This window comes from Ailuropoda melanoleuca, chromosome 1 (genome assembly GCF_002007445.2).
Source record: "Ailuropoda melanoleuca isolate Jingjing chromosome 1, ASM200744v2, whole genome shotgun sequence".
Classification (NCBI taxonomy): domain Eukaryota; kingdom Metazoa; phylum Chordata; class Mammalia; order Carnivora; family Ursidae; genus Ailuropoda; species Ailuropoda melanoleuca.
The window spans coordinates 20,647,262-20,663,580 of record NC_048218.1 but is presented as its reverse complement, the minus strand read 5'-3'; the positions used below and the strand labels follow the sequence as shown (position 1 = coordinate 20,663,580).

Here is a 16,319-nt window from a genome sequence, read left to right as displayed (position 1 = left end):
GGAGGAGACTTTAAAGAATTGGTGATAGCTAGTAAGTCTGAATTAGAAAAGAAAAAGAAAATATAAGGTCTGCTAAAAAAAAATGTAAAATAATCCAGTAAATATGTATTTGAAAAGTAGGAGAAACCAGTGGAGTATTAAAATATAGAGGGGACAATGTTTCTCAAACACTGTCCATGGATGAGCAGCATTGACATTACCTGGGAATTTGTTAGAAATCCAAAGTCTGCACCCCACACTAACCCTATGGAAGCTGAATCTGAGAATGAGGCCCAGAAATCTGTTGTAATGAGTCTTACAGGTGTTTCTGATCTACTTCAGAGCTTGAAAATCACTGACATAAAGAGTAAAAGGGAGATTTTTATGCATGGAGTTCAACATGCCACTCAGCAAAATTTCCAAGTTAGACTCACTTATTTATTAGCTGGTTTTTTGTTTATTTTCATTTAGTTAACTATCTTAACTTACAACATTATGATGGTTATTCGTCCCTGCTAAGCAACCTAAAAAGAACTGATACATACATCAAAACTATTGATTTCCTAATAGAGATGTAACTGATACATAAATCAAGGTTTTGCTATGAAAACAAAACACTCCAGGTATTTTATTAAAATGGGATTTACAGAGGAAATTTGTTGCCTTCAAAACTACTGTAAAGAGATAGGGAACAGATATCATAGGGAAGCAGGAGAAAATCTGGAAGTGTAGGGGTCATGGGAAGTTACTTCCAGTGGTCCACCTGCCTGGGTGATTCAATGAAGATGTCCAGGAAGCCAGTGTAAACATAATTTCTTCCATGTGCCCGAAAACTATCTCCGCTTCTGCTTTTCTCCCAATTTCCAAACCTCACATACATGCTTTTAATTTGGAATCTTTCAGTCAAGATGGTCTGGGAAATGTGGTTGCTAGGTTTCCAGCCCTTGCTACACAGCAAGATATTAGATGGGCAATGGTGGCTTTTACTATAAAAGAAAGCATCCCACACAATCAGCACATCCCTTTGGATACTCTACTTTCAAATACCCTTCTACACATATTAAAGTACGGAAACAATGATAATCAAAAACATGTTTCCATTTTATATGGTACAGGTATCACTGTACAAATGAAAAGATAATCACCATTTTCCTCAAAAGGAAAGGCAGAAAATTCATAAATCATTTTAGCCATCTCTGGGTGCCGCATAGAATCTTGTCTTTCAAACATGCGTCCTTTACCGCATAGCATCCTTTTTGTTTCATGAGAATCAGGATGCATCACCAAAGCCATTGGTTATGTTTCAGTGGCATCAGGAACTCCAAATGGCCGGATGACACAAAGAAATCAAAATAGGAAGGAGGTAATATCACCCTCTACTTCAGTGGAACCATTGTTTGTTTCATGGTGGAAGTACTACTATCGTGAAGGAAACGATACCTCTCCATCATTAGGGGGAATAAGAAGAAGGATAATTGAGATTATAGTTAGGAGAAGTAGTGAAAGGCCATTCTGCTTATATCTCTTGGTTCTTATATCTGTGCTCAGGCATCACAACAAGTACTATATTTTAGAGGCAAGCTCCAGATACACAGTCTTCTTTTACAGATAACTACCTAAACATGTAAACATTATTACCTGGTTGGCAGTATAACCGATATTTCAATATTCTATTACAACTCTTTCTAGACGACACACATATACTGAGACCACTGACTCCGTAAGATGTGCATTGCCTCTTTTGCTATAAAAATGATTGACTTGTCAAAAGTGATGTTGTGCGAGGTAGCAGGACAGCGAATAAGATATTCACTAAATCCGCATTTACAACAATGTGTAGAGAAGCATCAGAACAAGAAAAGTGAGATTAACTCTACTATTACGATTAATTCACTTTTCCAAGAAAAAAAAATTGCTGTTCTGTCAATTTTGGAAGAGGCTCAATGTAATCAACTTGCCACTAGCTAGCCAGCTTATTCTTTAATGGAAAAGTGGCATATAAGCAGATCAGCATTGGTCTCTACCATAGACAGATGGGGTACTCAAAAATGGTGACAGATATTAAGGCTAGTTACTACTTAATGAACAAGCACAGTGTGGCTGAGAAAACAAGGCAGCAATCTCATAACTGGATATTAGGTATTCCTGATTATCAAGATACTCCTCTACAGTGGGTTAACTTGGTGTACATTCAAATAGGACACAAAATGTGCTCTGAATAGCCGTATGACTATTGACATAAAACCGCCACAGAGTCCCAAGTCAACAAGTCCCCGGCCATACATGGAACAATTACTATCAATGCATATTTTAACCTCTGGACATATTTTATACCAAGGAAGGTGAGCGGCAAGATCCACTATGACATTCTAATCATTGGGAGGGTTTTCCCCCCCAATTTTCTTACACAACCACATAAGGATGGGGTTATAATGCAGCATCAAATCTCTTCGATGAGTACCAGAGTTCTCTACAAACCAAGACTGAGAGACGTGTGGCTTTTTTCCCTTCTCACATTTCATTATAAGTCCAGACGAGAAGTCTGATGGAGAATTCTAAATAAACCATAAGTATCTGTCTAGCAGTTGTAGTCATTGTCAAGAACTGTAGAAGTTCTGTGATTTAAACTACTTACAAGCTAACAGGTTAGGCTGGCATGGTTTCACAGTTGCTGGTAGCTGACCGGAGGTTCCTGAGTCAGAAGGGAAGTTTACTAATGGAAATAACAGTAGCCAGAATATCAGCATTTCTCACCAACTTGCAAAGCACATATTTCTATAGGTCAATGTAAAGAGAGTCGGATGACACCAGCACCTGCATTATAAGAGAGGAATCCTGAACTTAGAATACCCGGATCTTTTGAAATGGCTCTGAATATGTCTTTGTTCTTGAGGAATATACCATATTTATTACACTAGACAAGAAACATACCTGCCATTTGCTGTGAAGAGACTAATCGATGTACATAGAGATGACAAATAATTTGTATATAGAATATATGGAAAACACTATGACTCAATAATAAGTAGACGAACGACTCCGTTACTATATGGACAAGCATTTTGAAAAGACACTTCACTGAATGTCTACAAGTACCTTACAAGCCCATAAAAGTATGCTCATTACCATTAATCATGAGGAAAATGCCAATTAAATTGCATTAAGTTTCCACTATACCCAACAATATATATAATATTTAAAAGACTAATAGTATCTACTTTTGGCAAGGATATGGAATATTTTTTCCTTATTCGTTGCTGGTGGAATGGAGAAAATATACAACCACTTTGGGAAGATATATGGGAGTCTCTTACAAATGTAATTTTTTTAATACATGAATCACCAATGCTATTCTCAGGTATTTATGTTATACTTTACTTATTTATTGCCTTCATTTTATTACCAGAACATAAGCACAGTCACAAAGATTCAAATTAAACCTCTTAATTAGTCATCCCCAATTGTGACTGCATTAATATCTGGATATTTAACTATATAATTAAACTATATTATTGATTGTTTTATAATGTATTTATATATAACGTGCATATTATATAAATTATTATGTAATGAACTATCTGGATTTTTTTTTTAAATACCTTTACCATTTATCATCATTGTCTCTCTTACACACACACGCACACACACACAAAACACCAGTTCCTAAGCCTCCCTCCACGCAAATTGAATCAGAATCTCTAAGGGTAAGGCTGGGCATTACTGCCCTAGATGAAACAAAGCCCATAGGAGATCAAAACTATGTCAGCCACTATTATGGGAGGCAGTATTCCCACTTGCTTTAGTTGTCTGAAAGAACAATTAAATTCAATATGAACTCTTTCGTAGGTAAATCTTAAAATCAGTGGTACAAAATATCATAATGACCAAAGTCAGAAATGATTTCTATCAACAAAATATTAGAGGTATCATAAATTTTAAAAACCCATAATATTATAATTGGGTTTAAAACTGACTTCCATCACTGACCAGCTGTCTGTCCTAGAAAAAGTTAATTAAAAACTCCATTCCACATGTAAACAAAAAATTTAAAAAACTGCCTCCTAAGGGTATTTTGAGGATTGCCACACAATAAGCATAAGCCATTCAGAAAAGCACTTGGCATCTAGGCAATGTTCAATGTGTTAGTAATACTAATATTAATGACCATTAATAATATCAATAGTACTATTTCTTTTTTTTAAGATTTTTTTTTTTTTTTGAGACAGAGAGAGAAAGCACAGAGGGAGAGGGAGAAGAAGATTCCCTGCAGAGTGGAGAGCTCGATGCAGGGCTGGATCCCAGGACCTTGAGATCATGACCTAAGCGAAGGCAGAGGCTTAACCGACTGAGCCACTCAGGCGCCCCTCGTTAGTACTATTTCTATTGCTTTATTATCATCTCCCTTCCACTATCAGGAGAGAATGGGATATAATGGATCTGCAGTCATGGATCTATTTTGTTTTTAATTCTGATTCTTCCGGCATATATATTTCCCAAGAGAATTAAATTGATTTTTATTAATATTATTTTTTAAATAAGATGTTAGATAGCCTGATAAAGCAATTAGGCCCTATAGTTAGTTGAGAGGATTAAGTAGGAAATAACTGGTAAATGAAGATACTAATTATTAAGAAAGAAAAGTTTACCAAGTTGTGTCATGATTTACAAAACTAGAGTTATCAGTTTCAGGTTTTCCCATGACTGTACCTTGTATTTAGAGCATTGTATTTCACGCTTGTCCTCAGCTGTATGACAGAGGTCTGAATTATATCTCCCATCAGTGATTTCTGGGTGTAAGGGTAAATGCTTTCTGAAATGTAAGCCTGTGTGTGTGTGTGCACCCCAAATTAGCTATTATGGGCAATTATAACTAGCAATTGGACTTAACTGAAGAAGAAAAGGTATTAGATTTTTAATTTAAAAGTTATAGACAGAAAAACTATTCAACTGCTGTTGGAATCATGGACCTGATAATGTTTCTCTCGATATAGTGTTTTTCTTTTTTTGTGCATGGTATGCTAAGCTGTTCACTCATGTGGTTAGAACAATAAGAAAAATTAGTCATGATGGGTAAAATGTTTTTCAGTCCGTACATATTACCGATTTCCATTTGCCCCTGCTGAAATTTAGATTATGAGTGGCAATTAAATTTCCAAGTTGATGTTTTCAATCTAAGTTAGAATGATCCTTGAAAATACATATGAGAAAATATTTTCTACCTCTTACAGACTCCACATCAGATAATGGTTCCACAAACCACCAACTTTCCAAAAGCCGGTATTATTTCTTATTGCAGCCCCTTCTTTCTGTCCAGTGTCTCATCTTCTACCGAATCATAAAGCTCTGATTATCTTCCTTCATTAACAGTTTTCATATCAATCATCTCCTCTATAACACCACTCTGCTCTGCAGAGATTCAAATCCTCTGTATATCTTAGCTGGATTCCTCCAGGAGATTGCTAACTCTTTTCTCATCATTAGCATTGAATCTTTCAACTTACCTCACTGACCAGCTGACAAAACTATCTTCATAAAATGTATTCTCTTCTGATTTCAATACATTTTTATAACTGTAGCATCACATGCAAAGATTTACACTCTTTTTCCCCTCAGTTATAAATCTCCTAAATGTCCTTGCCTCGTGATGATAACTCATATTTTTGTGGCCTCTGCAGTAATTAACTTGGCCTTGGATATCATGGACAATACACAGAATGCCACAAACTTGTTAGAAATAGGGTTGAGACCTTGCACTAGTATCTTCAATATTACTTATTATGTGTCTGTAGGAAATGTCTATTCAGAAGCAAGGTGAAACTCATGTCCAAACTGAATTTTTAAGAATGAAAGAATCCATGCTGCCTGCTTCTACCCATCCCTCCTAAGCCAATGTTTATCACCCAATACAAAACAGGCATCCAATTCTTATGTCCCTAAAATCTTTTCCCATGATTCCTATAAATGTTTCCTTAGGAAATCAGGGCTAATTTCAGGTAGAGATCTAGGCTATGGTATGGATGCCAGTTTATAACAGTTGAAAACTCACAAGAGAGATTTGGTCAGAAGTATAACGTATTCGAAACAAATAGATCAATTAGAATTCCATTGCAATGTTCTAGGTAAGAGGGAATATGGTTCGAGTAATGACAACGGGAAGGAAAAGTATTTGGATAGAGATTATAAATACTACAAGGTTTAGCCAAAAGAATTTGATTACATTAAATATAGGATGAGAGCACAAGAGGAGTCAAAGCTGACTTAAGGTTTTTGGCCTAAACTGCATACAAAAAAAAAAAAAAAAAAAAAAAGGGAACACTGTGGGAACAATCTGATCTTTTGGAACAAAACTAAAAATCAAGAATTAAATTTTGGCTATTTCAATTTGCAGATACTAATTAGAATTCCAAGAACAGAATTTCAGACGGTAGTTAGATATGTGAGTGTCAACATATAGAGGCAGGTATGAGACCTGACATGTATTTGGCAACTGAATTAACTCCCAAATCTGCGTCTTAAAACAAAATATTTATTTCATAAATCACAGTTCAATATATGTTGTATGGGTTTCCAAGAAATGGCACTGTGTTCTTGTCTCCTCTCATTTTGCGTTGCCATCTTTAAATCTTTTTTTTAATTTGAATATAGTTGACACACAACATTATGTTCATTGCACATGTACAACATAGTGATTGAACAACACTAGACATTGTTTTACTCACAAGTGTAGCTACCATCTGTTACCACGCAACACTATCACAATACCATTTATTATATTCCCTAGATTCCTGTACATTTTAGTCCCATGAATTACTCATTCTATAACTGGAAGCCTGTATCTCCCACTCCCCTTCACCCGTTTTGCCCATTTTGCCCATCCCCACATCCCCTCCTCTCTGGCAACCATCAGTTTGTTCTCTGTATTTATAGGTCTAATTCTGCTTTTTGTTTATTTGTTTTGTTTTGGATTCCACATAATTGAAATCATATGGTATTTGTCTTTATCTGACATATTTCACTTAGCATAATACCCTCTAAGTCCATTGCTGTTCTTGCAAATGGCAAGATTTCATCCTTTTCTGTGGCTGAATACTATTCCATTGTATATATATACCACATCTTCTTTACCCATCCATCGATCAATGGGCACTTGGGCTGTTCCCATATCCTGGCTACTATAAATAACCCAATTAAAAATAAGGCAGAGGGCAGGAAGAGACATTTTTCCAAAGATGTACAGATGACCAACAGACAAATGAAAACATGTTCAACATCTCGAATCATCAGGGAAATACAAATATAAACCACAATGAGATACCATACCTTTCAGGATGCTAGTATCAAAAGGTAAGAAATAATAAGTGTTGGCAAGGATGTAGAGAAAAAGGAACACTCGTGCACTATTAAAGGGAATGTACATTGGTGCAGCCACTGTGGAAAACAATATTCGATGTTCCTCCACTAAAATTAAAATGGGAATACCATATAGTCCAATAATTCTGCTCCTGGGCATTTATCTAAAGAAAATGAAGACACTAATTTGAAAAGATATGTGCACCCATTTGTTTATTGCACAATTATTTACAACATGGCCAAGATATGGAAGAAGCCCAAGCATCCATCAGTAGATGAATGGATAAGGAAGATGTGTGATGCTATCATCTTAAACACATGGCCTGTGTAGCCACCGGAGCGGACAATAGAGAATACAGAAAAGCATGTAGGGATCATGATGCCTAGGTCTGAAGGATTAAATATACTTCTTTCTGTGTAATATTGATAGGAACACAGTCATCAGGCACTAAACTAATTGCGGAAGAAAGCTGAGATATGTTTTCATCTTATCTGTTCATGGATGGCTAATGATCAATAAATACTCGGCAATCTTTGGCACACACTTAATGTAGAATTAATGACGGCTCTCTTTACGAGATTACACTATATTGTGGTTAAATGGTTTTTATTTATTCTGTGGGAAGGGGTCTCTTTCGATACAGGCACAATTGTGGGCACAGGTACCTTGTACCATAGAAAATGACTAGGCAGGGCTATCTCATGCTATTAGAAGACTTAGAAAGGGAATTTAGGAAAGGTATCTTGTGCTGTAGTAAAGGGATAAATGGGCAGGAATATCTTGTGCCACAAGGGGGCTTTAGACCAAAGCATTTTGCTTTAAATGGTTATGTTCTCTTAACTGAGAGAATCAATTGTGTCAAATGCACAGGCTAATGTGACTTCTGAGAAATGACAGTTGGATTCAATATTTAGAGGTTAATTGCTGCCCGAGAGAAATAATGAAGACAAAGGCCTGTTCAGAGTCAATCAAAAGAATAGAAATACTACAGCTGTAAAAATGAGCAGAGATATGGGCCAATAGTTGGAGGAGATGTAGAGTCATAAGAGAGATTTACATTTTTTTCTTTTGTGTGTGTGTGTGTGTGCTTTTCATCTCTACAATGACTTATTTTGAAACTGAAAATCTGTGCCTCTTCATCTCCTTTACTTATTTCTCCTATCCCCTCATCCCCCTCCCTGTGGCAATTGCTAGTTTATTTTCTATGAGTCTTTTTCTCTTTTTTGGTTGTCCCCTGTTTGTTCATTTGTTTTATTTTTTAGATTTGACATATAAAGGAAATCACGGTATTTGTCTTTCTTGGACATATTTCACTCAGCATGATACCCTCTAGGTTTATCTACGTCATCACTTAATGACATCATTTTTTTTCACGGATGAGTAATATTCAGTTGGGCATGTATTCCACATCTTTATCCATTCATCATCAGTGGACAGGGATTTGCTTTTTCTTCCTGTTTTTTCGTGTGTTGGCTTGTACAATGACAGGACTGATTCACTAAAGATGAAACCATCATGAAGATTTGAACAGGACAGGAATAACTGCATATGTAATGTGATCAAACAGTCAAACACGCTTCGGGTTCAGTACACAAGAACACCTGGCATTACTCAGGACAACAAATGATTCATCATTCAGTCAAGAGGCAAGGAAGCTAAGAATTCTGGCAGTTTTGTGTGTTTGTGTTTGGCTTCATTTTTTATACAAAACCCTCTGGAGTTGAAATACTAGATTAGAGGGGAAGTACTAAAAAGTCAGGCATGCAGGCTAGAATGTGGGTTGCTTGGGCACCATGGAAGTGTTACAACTGATATTGACAAGATCTAGGATTTCACCATGGAATGATGGGTAAGTAGACAAGAGGAAAAGACATTTGGGGATGAATTCAAGGATTTGAGAATGCATAATCTGTCTAACTATATCAGATATAGGTTTATTTACTTTTATTTTTCTGAGAGGAAATCTCATCCCAGAAGATTCCTGAATCTCTCATCAAAATAGAACAAAATGATCATCTTGGACCCCTGAAGTATAACCATCACCTGAGATATTGCAAAATCTTGCTTAATGACCCTAAAGAAAATATGCCTGCTGTTCTGTCTCATAATAAAGGTGGAAAATATGAATTTAGCTAGATTAAAACTAAAATTCAGCTTAATAAGCTTGACATCCTAATTCTTTCTGTCAATTTATTCTTGGTAATTATATCAGAATTAAACATAAAAATTAATTCATTACTCTTATTCTCAATGCATGAATATCAATCAATCAGAAAGGCAAAAAGTGGAAGCAATAAGAATTTTCTAAGATGAAAATTTTAAATTGAATAGAATAAAAGAATAATGGCATACAAGTATGCCATTTAAAACAGAGTTTAATTTAAAACAAAATTTTCTTTTTTAAGGAATATTAATTTGACCCCAAACCTGACATTTCATTGTCATTAAATTCCATTTTTTTCTTCATTTTGACTGTGCAAATATACAGATATTTTAGTTTATGACAAAAGACTCAGTATCATTTTTAAAACACAATTGATCAAGAAATAAATGTAACTATTCATACCAATTTAAAAACTAATATGTATAATAAAACACTGCTCAGGAAATATTACGTTATGAGCAAACGTAAGTCCAAAATTGTATATAATTGGATCCTTTTTACACTGCCGTTTCAAATATATCACGAAGGAAGAGGAAGGAGAGAGGGTTGAGGGAGGGTAGACATTAAAAGAAAAATATTTAAGAATAATTTTCTTAGTTGCAGAAGAAATGATGTTACATTGCAACATACATTTAAAATCGAAGCTAAAATAACGTTAATTCACTACTTTCCGGCTACTTTTCTTTCCAGAGTCCTGCCAAATGTCATTATTAAGGGTGGCTATTTACATACAGTGCCATAACATGATAAGCTTAAAGGTCAAAGTCTGTAGTAGAAAGAACTTCATTAAAAAGGCCACATTTTAGAAATAGGAAGGCCTTTTTTATAAGTAATGTTAAATGGGGAATTAAGGCAATGACCCAAATAATTAAAGTAAAATAAACCCTATGAATCTGAGAGAAAAATAGAAGTTCGAGGCTTAAATCGTCGCAAATTACTTTCTACATTCATCAAATTAATGGGGTAATTGCTCGGCATGCACTTTAACTAGGCTACGTCTCTTCCAACTGAAGTCATATCTATATGCAGACACTGATTTATTGACTTTTGTTTTATTCTTTCCAGATGTCTTAGTGATTGATTTCTTTTAATAAAATGAACTAAATTTGATATTAAGACACTAAAAATTTTGTAATTGGTTTATCTTAAGTGATTGTGTTTATTTTCATTTTTGGAAATCCGTACATTATAAGGGTCATACAAACATTAAAATTGTATTGTAGCAAAGGTTGAAACTGAATAAAATTTTACCCATTTGCTACCTGAAATGTGGAAATTAGAAGTACATGACTCCTACAGGACTGCATACCTATTATTTCCTAAAATCCTTTTAAAACGAATGCTGCCAGAGTCCACGATCTCATATATGTCACATCGTCAAAGGTCCTGTCAACTGATGTGCTCTAGCAACATGGACGTTTTTCTGTTCCAGCTGTTTCTTTTGTTTCCTTTCATCTCTTCCTCAATCCCTTTCCCCTACCCTCTATTCCCTCCCTCTAGTTCTTTCTTTGCCACAGGAGAACAATGGAAAACAGGACATAGTAAAGAATATAGGAAATGTTTACTAAAAATGGGATACCATCTTGGAGTTTTGAGTGTTTAAGCCAAACCAAGTTATTTACAACTATATTTTTTAAAGATAAAGTTAAAATTTTAAATTAGATGGTGTTTTTAAAGCAAAAAACATTAAAATAAGAGGAATTCTACAAGAAATAAACCACTGTAAAAGAAACGAAAAATATTTTTAATTATAAGAATGAGCCTGGCTGTTGCTTGGGTATGAGGTGGGAGTGCAGATAAGAACCAGAATGGCACACCTAGAAAGTGTTCTCAAAAAGTTCTGCAGTAAGGGTTGTTACACTTGTGAGAATAATTGAACATGTCTGGGAGATAAAATTCTTCCCGTCCCCCAAACTCTCCAAGGAAGCTTGAGCAACTGACAGTCACATTCCTCTTAAGGCATACAAACTGGGAGGGAAAGGCATGAATTTTAGGACAGAGATAGCTAAAGGTATCCCCTCTACCAGACAATTAAAGTCATAGAAATACAAGACACTGTAACTGTGGATTTAGCAACTTGCTAAATATTAGTATTAGGTAAGCTGTATTGATGATCAGTAGTGAAGTGAGACGATTAAGTATGGAAATCCAAGAGACAGGAGAGGTCAGTTTCAAGTACAATTTGTAATTTGCCCATCCTTGAAGACTTATCAAATGACACTGGGAGAAAGCTTTCATTTAAATCCCACTGCAGACTATGGGAGCATATAATAAACCTGTTGCTGCAGATAAAAGATGTCATCTGGACACTGCAGGTAAGGATACCTCAGAGGAAGGTAACAAAGATGAAAAATTAAAGTTTCAGGGTCAGTACCCTTCAAGTCTGAAATTAAAACATGGGGAAAAATACATTCAAGTAAAAATTAAAATAGCACTCATGTGAGAACAGATCAGAGACAAATCTACCAATGAGAGAGAAGTGCATAAACACACGTTTTTGAGTTAGAAACAAATTACTGGAAATCACATGAGATTTGCCATATTTGCTAAGTAATGTTGAATCCAGTCCTGAAATGTTATTGGAGAAAATTAAATCCTTATGATTTGGCAAGGAACAAGTAGCATCTGTACAGCTCAAAGGGAAGATTACTGATTGACTTTTTTTCCCCACTTTTAAGGTGGAATTTAACTCCACCCCCCCAAAAAGGTTTCTATATTCCTGTTATATAGTCTTTCTATAGCTCATTGTTGAGAGAAGTAAATGTGGAACAGTCACACTGGTAGGCATTTCAGAGTCCACACCGACGGACAACGTCTCTGTAGTTCAGGGGGAGCTTAAGGAATATACAAAAGACAGCCCTGAACTTATCTACTTATCTGCAGTCATTGTTATATATCTATGGAGTGTGGTCTAGAGCTCCTGCTTTATGGGGGGCTGTTAGGTTGGGGAAGTTTGAGGAATCCCTTCATTCTTCATCTTTTATACCCAGATCTTGAGTATTGTGAACCTTAAATCTGATGCAAATCATACACTTCGAGCAAAGTCGACAATAACAGATGTTCAAAGTTCATGCAAACATATTCAATTTTACTATATAGACAATTTACCCCAAATTGTGAAAAGATACTAATTTTGATATTGAGGATAGTTTATCAAATAGGTAGATAATATGAAAGTTACTTAACCAGAATTAAGGTCACTGCCTGGATTTTTGTATGCTTTCAAATTCACAGACTTAATAAATGGATAAATTTGAACTCTTGAAATAATGTGTTTTTTTAATTATCTCCAAAGTTATTCATATTTACAGTATATAGAGTGAAATGGTAGTTTAACAGATAGTTATTCTTCCAAAAGACTGAGTCATGAAAACATTCATTTTATAATACCTATCTTACTACTAAATAACTGGAATACATCAAGGAACAAAGCAGACAAATCTTTTACTCCCCACTTCCCCCAGGGATTTAGGGTTTAGTGGCTTATTTGCATGTGATGAAAGGAGAAATAAACCAGTTGAGCTACATTCAAGTAATGATCATAGCGTGACTAATCCAAGGGAAGTATTAGATTTTCAGGTTTTTTTGTTTCTTAATTCATATGTGGCATTTACACAGAAGTGTATGGTTTGATGTTGGATATACATACTCATGTAACACCCCCCCCACACACACACACACACTTCCATCAAATAGAACATCTTCAGTAGTTCAGAAACCTATCTGATGCCCTCTCGTTGGTACTATCCCTTCCCCTAGGAAGGATAATGACTATTTTTATTTCTATCAGAAGAAATTAGCTTTGCCTAATCTGGAATTTCTTACATTTTCCATTCCACGTTGTATCTGTCTTTTGTGTGTAGCTATTTTTCTGCTTATTGCTATGTTGTATTCAATTCTATAAATATGCAAACATTTATTTCTCTTTCAACTGATAAAAGTATTTGGGATCAGGTTTAGTTTTGTAGTACTGTATATAAAGCTTCAAAGAAATAAGTGTATGGGGCGCCGAGGGGGCTCAATCGATTAAGGGTCTGCAATGGGGAGCCTGCTTCTCCCTCTCCCCCTGCTTGTGCTCTTTCTCTCAAATAATAGATAAAATCATTAAAAAAAAGAAGTAGGTGTGTATGTCTTTCAGTGGGCATATGTGCTATACTCATATTTGTTAGATGTTCCATTATGAAAAATTCAGGGTCATAGGTTATGAATATACTTAATGCTAAAGTGTTTTCTGACATGATTGCGCTAATTTACAATCTTACCAGCATTGTCCAAAAGCTCAGTTATCAAGGTTTTCCATACTCTCATCAAAAGTTAGAACGTCCTGTCTTTTGAATTCTAATTAATCTGGTATTTGTGTAGCAGTATCTCATGTTGGTTTTAATTTGCATTTGCTAAAGAAAAGTTAAACTGAAACAAAGTTCTGAAAGATAAAGTTACACTGAAAACAAGTTTATATGTTCATTGACCATTGAAATAGTATTTTTCTGAACGCCTTTTTCTCTCTCATTTTATTATCTTTGCTTTTTTTCTCATGTACATTAGGGTTTTTAAAATATGTTTTTACACAGCAACAGATAGATGTATTGGAAAAAAAATGCATGGAGTTTTCAGAAAGGGATAATAATACTCATGACTTGTTCTCATTCTCTCAATTGGATAGTTTCATGAAGAGAATTTCTTGACTGTAATCCATTTGGTTAATTTTGATTTTTTTCACAGATAATGCTTTTGACATTCTATTTAAGACAACCTTATCTGAAGTTACTACAAGTTTATAAAGATATTCCTCATGTTTATTTCTGTAAACTTTATTGTTATAGATTTCTGTTTTAAGTTTACCAAATATCTGAAATTAATTTTTGCATGCAGTAAGAGTTAAAAATAAAGGGTCATAGTTTTCAAACAAGGATGGCAATATACCCAGTGCAAAATACTGAAACTGAAATGAAATGGTAACTGTTATAAATCAGGTGACCATATTTTCAGGCTCTGTTTTGGTATTCTCTGTTCTGTTCCATTGGTGTGTCTGTCCTTACTTCCTACATTGCATTATATGTCAGCAAACCTGATCCTTTAAATTCTCCAAATTTGTTCATATTTAAGATTACCCTTTACATTTTAGAATCAGTTTCTCAAATCTCAGATCTTTAAAAAAAATCATTATTGGGGTTATTTTCCCCCAATAGACAGACCATACAGATGGAACTCTATTCAGAGTGGGTTTTAAGCATTGTTCGGACTTGCATGTCTGTATTTCCCCTTAGAGCTAAGAGATAGTCGATACAAGATGTACCCATTTTGCGTCTCTATTGAATATCCAAGATATTTCCCAGGTTCCCTAGGGCTTCATGTGCTCTGGATCTCATCCTCTGTCTTACAAGTAGCTCATGGCTGCTGAGTATTTTGTTTCGCCCTTAGCCTCCCCACTACTTCTTTCCGCTGGAATTCTTTCCTCTCTTCGAGCAGAACCTCATATTATTCTATCCTCTCTTGCCTTGGCTATCACCGTTCCCTCATGCTGAAGCTGATAAAAAATGGCTGGAAAGAACACGCTTTAGCCAAATGATGAAAACCTGCTACAGATTTTCATGAGTGGCTGTTCTGTGAACTCTGCTTCCCTATATCATCCTCTGAAAACCAAACTTTGTCCCTATTTCTGTGTTTGTGTCAATCAGTTCCAGGGCAGCAGGAATAGCAGGAAATGATGCAATCATGGCTCCCATGTCCCCTAAAACTAGAAGTGCAAGAGAAACTATTAAAAAAATGAAAGTACTAAATTTTCTGCTTTTAATAAAAGAAAAAGGGCATAAGAAGCATACAAAATCCAGAACAAGCTTGGGATAGGCAGGAGTGAGCAATCAGTGATGAGCAGGAAGAAAGATTTTCCTGACTGGAAGAGGTAAATGAGCAAGAGAAAATAAAAAACACAGACATACTCTCTACTAAGCTGTATAAAGAAAAACATGAAATGCAAATGGATCACAGACCTGGGTCTGTTGTGTTGATGAAAGGAATCAACACCTTTACATTGCTCTTTTCTTTTCTTTTCTTTTCTTTTCTTTTCTTTTCTTTTCTTTTCTTTTTTCTTTTCTTTTCTTTCTTTCTTTTGACATACAGGAAGAGTTTCCTTGCTACCTCTGGTTCACAAGCAGGGCTTCTACCAACCTTCTTATCCCCTGTAGCTTTCTGAGGTATCACAGTGCAAATGCTTAAAGCGTGACATGTACATGTGAAGACCCAGGCCCTTTCTGGATACAAACCAACTGAGTTTGGAAGTTACAAACCCTATCATGCCTCATTCTTTGCATTCTGTGACCCTGCTACTCAAATGGTCACAGAGTGGGCCATGTCTGCAGGACTGTAGACACGTGAGCCACCTGCTGTATTTCATATCTGCACCCCCACTGAACAAAGTACTTGATAAGGAGACTACTCATGAGCAGCTTATTAACTGTACACGGCACCCAAAGACTACAAACCAACTTAGTCAAATACCATTACCAGAGAAATCCTCTTGACAGCATGTGTAAAGGAGTGACGACGTTTAAAATTGGAGATCCTGGGACACCTGGGTGGCTCAGTCGCTTAAGCGACTCTTGGTTTTGGCTCAAGTCATGATCTCCTGGTGGTGAGATGAGCCCAACATGGGGCTCCACACCCAGAGTGGGTTGGCTTCAGATTCTCTCTCCCTCTCCTTCTCTCCCCACTCGCACTCTTCCCCTCTGCTTCTCTCTCTCTCTCTAAAATAAATAAGCAAATAAAATCTAAAATTGGAGATCCTGAACACCAAAGAAAGACTAAAAGGAAACTTTGAAGAAAAAA

The 16,319-nt window shown here is 35.7% G+C and overlaps 1 pseudogene; it reads left to right on the top strand.

Annotated features, from left to right (window-relative positions):
- Window positions 1–16,027, top strand: part of LOC109491223 — a 30,943-nt pseudogene extending 14,916 nt beyond the window's left edge.
- The last annotated feature ends 292 nt before the right edge of the window (window positions 16,028–16,319 follow it).